The sequence below is a fragment of the Marmota monax genome, unplaced genomic scaffold (genome assembly GCF_021218885.2).
Source record: "Marmota monax isolate L192 unplaced genomic scaffold, Marmota_monax_Labrador192_F-V1.1 WCK01_AAM20220418_F8-fsc01582, whole genome shotgun sequence".
NCBI lineage: Eukaryota > Metazoa > Chordata > Mammalia > Rodentia > Sciuridae > Marmota > Marmota monax.
In genome coordinates, this window is record NW_026694832.1 from 19161 (window position 1) to 26426 (window position 7266).

Here is a 7266-nt window from a genome sequence, read left to right on the forward strand (position 1 = left end):
TGATGGCTCGTGATTGTGTGCCCAGCCAGACTGCGGCATTTGTGCCCAGCCAGACTGCGGCAGTGTCCCATGGGAGGGGTGGGTCTGGCCTGTCTCTGGTCTGTCCCAGTCTCAGTTCTCGGTCCGCTGTTTCATGGAGGCTTGGTCAGCAACCACTTCAAAGTGTCCAACTCTCCATTTCTCTACGCCACTCATGGTCTCCGGTGAGTGTGCTGAAACGCCTCTGTCTGCTGCCGGTTGCCAGACAGCCGGCCAGCACCTCCGCGTGCAGCATGGCCGAGGTTCACCCGTACCAGGGCAAGCTGTCACCTCCAATAAGCCCAAACTCCCCGCCTAGGTCTCACTTCAGCGGAATTTTGCTGGGAGTTTCTCAGCAGGCAGAATCCAAACGTTCTGATGTGTCTCTCTGTCCACGTGGCTGAGGAGGCAATGGAAGCGCTGCCTCCCCGCCCACCACCATGTTGAGTCCATCAAGAGAGTTTCTTGGTATTTATTCTTTTTTTTTTTTTTGCTTAACCATTTCTTTGTATTTTTATTGAGTTTTTTTTTTTGTATTTTTTTTTTAAATTTCTGCCCAAATACCACAGTGAACTGAGAAACCACAATTACAATTCACAGACTGTGGCATGAAAAACATCACACACTCCATCAGGAATCACATCAAACCCTTTCCTCTTTATTCATTCAAAAGAGAGTCCAATGCACAAGTGTCAAATATGAGCACTGTCATTTTTTTTTTTCTTTTCTTAGAAGGGGAAAAACATTTATTCTGGCAGCACTTTTACAATTCCAGGAAGTGGCTCTGATACCACAAGTTGCAGGAATAGAAACCATAACAAACTTGGAGGGCATTTCTTTGAGAGGCAAGGGACTCCGTGGTTGGAAAAAAATTCTTCTTGTGCTTAGTGAATTGCCTGTCAGCCTCAGCGGGCTGCTGAAATCTTCCTGGGTGTTGAAAGAGAAAACGGAATTTCCTACATAGACATTGTGGAAAACTCCTGTAGAGCAGAGTGTTTTCTGTATCTCCAACCCTCCCCCCACAGGCTGAAGCAAGTTCTCACGCTTTGCTTTTTCTGGAGCTTCTTGTGGTCACATGACCCTCTTATCATATGGACCTTTTGGCCAAAACACACGTGGCAGCAAGGTTTCCTCTTACACTGCTTCTCTAGGGTTCAGATGACAGCACAAAACATGACTGGTCAAAAAAGAGCAGATATTAAGAACATGGGCATTTATGTTTGTGAAAATAGCAAACACTTTGAGAGTATGTCACCCGAAGGGGCATTATTTCCATTTATATGGCCCTAAGGGGAGTTGGCCCAAAGTCATATGCTTGGGAGTCTCTTTCAAAGGACTGGTCAAGTCGGGTGATTGGACAGTATAAGTACTGTCTCATGCCAATTAAAGAAAACTTATTGCCCAACAATTCAATGGTCCATAAAGCAATTAAATGTTACCATTCAGTTTACACACACACACACACACACACACACAGGAGAACTGTGACAAAAGGATTAACCAGATTAGTCTTGTGACTGTTCTAAAAGGAAAATGAAATCTCCAATTTGAAGTGTCATATATTCAAGTATTTAAAAAAATGTAAAGACAATCTGATCCCACTCTTGATTTTAAGATGATAAGGAAATCATAACCAGGGCTTCTGGAGTCAGTGAAATTAACTCCTGGGGCACAAAATATTTTATAAAAATTGATTTGTGAGGTTGTGAAATGCAGCCCACTTGTTCATTCTTTCTTTTGAACATGTGGAGACCACTGTGGCATTCCAAGAGTCAGTGCTTTCTAAACAAAGTGAAAGAGTAACACCAGCTGACTCGCTCTTCTGTCTGACACTGGTGAGAAACAGTTTTGCACATTTTCTATCAACACGTGCAGGAGGCAGATGTAAACAGAGTACTTTACATTCTTCAAAGAATGTGTTACTACTGCAGCATATGCTGTTTGGCCCCAATTAGGAGGAGACTAGAGAGCAATTGGTAGGGTTTGCTTTTTAAGTTTTACCTCCTGGAGATTTCAAAACAAGCGGTTTACTAGTTCTTGGCAGTAGATTGTCCTACAAGAGGCTCTGTATGAATAGCCAGTGTGGGATTATGCTCCTCAGGTAGGAAGCTCACTACCCGAAGGTCCCACAGACCAGATGTGGAGGGCTTACAAAGTGCTCTGCTAAATTCTGGACCTGTTCTAGAAAGGAGAGGTAATAATTAGCAGAGCCCCTTGCATGATTCAAAACAGACTCCCGATGATCTTAAGCTACACTAACTGAGGTTTTTCCATGAACTCTTTGTTCCAGAAGAGCGCCCGTCTCTGCCTCGACACTAATGATATGTGGGTAAGGAAAAGGAATGCTTCTGCCACCATGCCCAGTGACTTACAGGCAGGGACCTTAGATAAAGATGGGAAGGGAGACTGCCTGAAATGCATGTTGAAGGATCCTGTGGATGACTGGAAATCTACGAAGCAACACTAGATCTGTGGGCTAACAAATACACAGACATCTTTTTTCTTTTCTTTTTTAAATCTGAGAAGGCTATTAAAGAATAAAGAAAAGAACAACAACAAAAAAAGTCTTATACTAAAATAAGAAATCAGCCCCATCTTGGCACAGTTCTCATGCAAAATATTGCACCCAGTGTTAACTAACGATAGAAGCTTCAAACTGTATAAATTTAAATGTATTTGCATATTATAAAAATAAAGATAAACATATACATATTTTACACTAGTTACGGAACAGCAATGAATGTCAGTTGATTCCTCTTTCACATTGAACAGAACTGAAACCCGAGTGCTCTAAATACTGCCACGGTACTGTAACTATGGCTTATATGTGCACGGAAAACAAAATCCCTGGGAAGCCATTCGACTTTTTTTTTTTTTTCTTTTCTTCAAGTAGCGCTCTCCTTGGAGGATCACAGTTCTGAGGTTCCGGTTGTGAAACTTTAGCTCCATGCTCTCTCTGTCCTTCCTCCGCCCCCTCCACACCTCTGCGGTGGTCCTCTGGAAGCATCCTGAGCTCTTCTTCACTCCAGTGCCCAGCATGTGTTTGGAGGTGCAGAGGGTTCCCAGGTGAGTTGTGATGCTCTATTTTCTCCATGGAAATCCCACAGTCCACAAGTCACTGGTTTCTGTGCTTTTCACCAACGTTCTTCTTGGAACAGGGGCTGATCACAGTCTGCGTAGGTGGGTAAACCAAGGCAACATTCACTCGCTCGCTGCCGTTCTTGGGGCAAATGATTTCTGCCACTCCTTCTGGTCTGGGCTGGCTCAGCAATTCCCCTGGGAAAGCGTGTGGATTGGGTGACCCCCTCTTAAGGCACTTAGAACAGAGGATGTGCACGGTGTAGTGCAGTCCAGGCCATTCCTGAAGTAGGACATTCAGTTCCTCTACCAAGGGGGTGATGGCTTGCCACGCGGTCCATATATTTGGTAATGAAGCATGGCTGGCAATGGACAGGGTATCTGGCTGCGGGACCCCCTTGGCAGGTCTGTAACTCACCACCACAGGAACTTTTCCTCTATATGCAAAGATCTGAAATTTACCATCTGACCTGTGCACCACATGGCTGTTGATCTGGACACTGTAGCGTGCAAACAACCCAGGTGGAAAGGTAAAGGGAAAACTATATTCAATCTGCAGCTGCTCAGCCACAAAAGACTGCCCCGCTAGGTTGGTCCCATTAATCCATGCCTCTGCATGGGGCACCTCGTTCTGCACATAGCATGGGAACTTGTACCAAGCTGTGGACCCATTCAAAGGCTTGCCCTTGGGTTTATTGAGGCAGTAACAGAGTCCCATCTTCTCCAGCAGCTCCAGCAGCAGCTGCAAGTCCTGCTGAGCCTGGATATGAGGCTTAAGCAGGAACCGAATGACATGGGCTGGCAGGAGCCCATGCAGCAGAAAGCCCTCCACATAGTGATGGAGCTGGGTGGCCCAGAGCAGGTCCTGGCTCTGGGTGGGCAGCGACATCACTGGGGAGCTTTCCCCCTCCCCCTCACTCTCTCCACTGGTCCCTAGTAGCAGTTTATGCAGCAGCAAGGAAGCATCCCTCTGGAAAAAGACATTGAGGATGTCAATGAGGCGGGTGAGGTTGTGGAAGACGTGCTCCTTGAGGGCCGGGCTATCCTCAAAGTAGAGCAGCTTGCCACTGTCATGCAAGTAGGAAAGAGCACTCTGCAGTCGGTCCTCGGTCAGCCCTGCCTGCAGGCCCAGGCGTGCAGAGTCCCACCAGCTTAGCCAAAGTCATTGTGCCTGTGGTGGTTGGAAATGCAGTTCCTCCAGCACCTGCCAGGATCGAGGCAGGACTCTATGTAAGTTGGGGAAGATTTCTCGGTGCTCAGCTACAGAAAGCAGCTTGTCCCCAAGGCGCTGCAATTGGCGGGGGTCCCTGCAGCTAACAGGCAATACCGGAGAGAGGATCTGCAGCCGGTGGTTGAGCAGGTATTGGAAATGGGCCTTGCGTCGCCGAAGGTTCTTGTCAGAAACACCATAGTAGGCTGCATGGGGGCTGGCAGAGCGCAGCTCGAAGTCCCGGGCCAAGGCCTCATCCACCACCTGGGCTAGACGGCTCAGGCCCTCAGCATCGTGCTTCTCCTGCAGGGCAATCTGGCGGTGAATATCCAGACACTTCTCCTCCAGCTCCCGCTCCTCACATAGGTCTGCATGCGTGCCCACAATGCACACCACAGCATGAGGTACCCAGGCCCCCACCCGATGCAAGAAGGAGCCCACAGTACTGGGAAAGCGGCGTGGTTCATAGGTGGCCAAGTTGACTACCAGCACATACAGGGCTCCTGGGGAGAGGAAGAAGGGCTGGATCACCTCATAGCTTTCATTACCAGCTAAATCATACACGATGAACCTCAGACCCCTGGAGGCATCAGCTGTCCAGCTGGTCACCTCAATACCCTTGCTACTGGCAGGAAGGGAAGGTGGGTAGTTCTTCTGTTTGTCCCCTCCTGCATGGCTTCCCTCCACTATCTCCTCGGTGAGGCAGTGTCGGAGCAAGGTCTTTCCTGCAGCCTTATGCCCCATCAGGAGCAGCTTGAGACGGGGCTGCACGGCTGGCTGGGAATGAGCCAGCTCCTTCTGGTAGGCCGCGATGTAGGGGATCCCCTTCATGCAGACCTCGTAAGGGGGCTGTATCAGTGGGTTGTCCTTGATCTTCCACAATCCCACACGGGAGAGCTGGCCAAAGTTGTCAGGAAGCACTGCGATCTGGTTCCCTTGCAGCACCAGCTCCTCCAGGCCGGTCAGTTCCACAATGGAGTCAGGCAGGTATCGGATGCGGTTATTATCCAGCCACAGAGTGAGAAGCCTTCCCAGCCCCGAGATAAGGGATGGCACTGAGGTGAGCTGATGGCGACTAAGGTAAAGCTCCTCCAGACCAGCCAGGGGCAGCAGAGCTGCAGGGAACTCCTCAAAGTGGTTGGAAGAGAGATTGAGCATTTTGAGCCTTTGCAGCTGGCTGAACTGGGTGGGCAGATCCTGCAGCCGGTTGTTGTCTAGCATGAGGCTCTCCAAACTGGTCAGTTCTCAGAAGCCGATGGGCAGAGTGCCAAGCTCGGCCCCACTCAGCCAGAGGATCTTGAGGGCACGCAGGGCACTGATATCATCAGGTAGGCCTTTCAGCCGGTTGCTGGACACGTCCAGTTCCTCCAGGGCCGCCAGTTGCAGCAGCTGTCGGGGAAAGGCAGTGAGCTGGTTGTGGTCCACATCGAGGGTGCGCAAGCGGTAGAGGCAAGAGAGTGAGTCCGGCAGGTGCGCCAGTCGGTTGAAGCTAACATCCAGCTCCTCCAGGTGGGCAAGGACGCCCAGCTGGGAGGGCAGAGCAGGCAGCTGGTTATGGCTGAGGTTTAGCTTGCGCAGCTCCCTTAGGGCACTCACCACCTCAGCGCCCAGGGCTGTCAGCCCATTGTGGCTCACGTCCAGTTCCGTGAGATGGTGGCCCAGCTCGGCCACCGCAGGGGGCAGCCGGGCAAAGCGGTTCCTGCGCAGGACCAGGACGCGTAGGCTGCCAAGCGCCGACCCCAGTCCTTCAGGCACCTCCTCCAGGCCGTTGTTCCCCAGGTTCAGCACCTCAATGTCCCCGATGTTGGCTGGCAGCACTAGCTGGGGAGCGTCGGGGGACTCGAGCGGATCCGCTCCGGCTCCGGCCCCGGGGCAGCCCCCAGCCGCGCTAAGGGTTAGCTGTCGCAGGTTGCTCCTCAGCTTCCTGGCGCGAAGGGCGGCGTCCCGCCACAACCTCACCGTCTTCAGGTTGCCACTGTCCTTCCCAGCCATGGCGGGGCCCGGGACCGACACCCTCACGCGGGCGCGGGAGCCCGCAGCTGCATGCCGTGCTGCACCCGGGCCGGCGCCCGTCTCCCGGGCCCTCTCGCTCCCACTCCTCCCTTGCCTCCGCCCCTCGGCGGCCAGCGGCTATGGGTCCTAGCGCAGCTAGTGGCTCGGCGCCCGCAGCTGAGGGGCGGCGGCGACCGGAGCAGCTCTGGGGGGCGCCGAGCACGCGGCGCGGGGGGAGGCGGAGGCCGGCGCGGAGTGCAGATCGCATTCTCCGTCCCCCAGGGCCATGGGCGCGCCGGGCAGCAGGGCCGCCGCCCGCCAAGCCGCGAAGGATGCCTGCTTCTCCTCCCGCTCCGCCCGCCTTGCGGCGCCCGGGTGCCCAACTCTGGCCCCGCTACCCTTGCAGCCGCGGCCCCGCGGCCGGCAGCGTCGTCGCCTACACGAGCTCCGGGAGGAGGGCGGCGCTCCGCTCCGCGGCCGGCATGCTGCGGGCGCAGGGCCGGGGAGTCGCCGCGAGGAGGGGGCGGCGGCGCCTCCTTGTCTCCGCTTCCCTGGGGCTCGGTATTTATTCTTTATGCCTAGTTGGTTTTTGAGGATTACAATGATGGACATATATGGGATAAAATCAGGTAGTAGTGATCGTGATTTCAGGCCCACGAGTTCTATGAAAGTCAGTGCTTTGTGCTGAAAGGCTGCAGGGCTACTATACCAGCATCCTCTTTCGTCTGGAACAGAATCCTCTGAGACTGTGGTTGTTGTGGTCATTCATCAGGTAAGAACAGTGATGGGGTTGCTAAGCCTGTTTCCTTAATTTAATTCACTGAAGGCAAAGGAAGCAGTGCCCAACCCAGTTTGCACTCTTTAAACATTGATATGTCTTCTATGCCAAGGTACTTCTTTGGTCACTCAGAAAATGATATACAGTCCAAAGTCCCACTTCCTGAAGATTATACTGAGGGCAGATAACG

At 52.4% G+C, this 7266-nt stretch overlaps 1 pseudogene; it reads right to left on the reverse strand.

Moving 5' to 3' along the window:
• Positions 1-531: 531 nt before the first annotated feature.
• On the reverse strand, positions 532-6518 carry LOC124080251 (malignant fibrous histiocytoma-amplified sequence 1-like; annotated as a pseudogene).
• Positions 6519-7266: the final 748 nt, after the last annotated feature.